Source organism: Scylla paramamosain, chromosome 22 (assembly GCF_035594125.1).
Source record: "Scylla paramamosain isolate STU-SP2022 chromosome 22, ASM3559412v1, whole genome shotgun sequence".
In the NCBI taxonomy this organism is placed as follows: Eukaryota; Metazoa; Arthropoda; class Malacostraca; order Decapoda; family Portunidae; genus Scylla; species Scylla paramamosain.
The window spans coordinates 13,480,989-13,481,533 of NC_087172.1; positions in this window are offsets into that span (position 1 = coordinate 13,480,989).

Here is a 545-nt window from a genome sequence, read left to right on the forward strand (position 1 = left end):
GGTGTAAAGATAGTAGTAGTAGTAAGAAGAGGAATGTGAACGAGGAGAGGAGGAGGAACACAGAGAGAAGGAGAGAGATCCATATTCTTTCCTATCCTCCTTCTCTGTGTGTGTGTGTGTGTGTGTGTATATATATATATATATATATATATATATATATATATATATATATATATATATATATATATATATATATATATATATATATATATATATATATATATATATATATATATATATATATATATATATTTTTTTTCTGTAGCTAAATATTTTATACTCTCCAATTCCTAGAGAGAGGTTGGCAGGCTCTTCTCTTCTTAGCTGTTATATTTCTATGTACAACAATAAATTAATGTACCAATCCATCAATTTGAGACCCCATAATGCAAGGAAATAAATGAAATAAAAATGAAACCTATAAAAATTAGAAAGCTTCCTTAAAATAGCAAAACAAAACACCAAAGCAAATATAAGACATTACAAAATAAGTGAAAATGGGCCTGAAACACTGGAAAAAATATGAGATCCCGTTAAAAACAAGA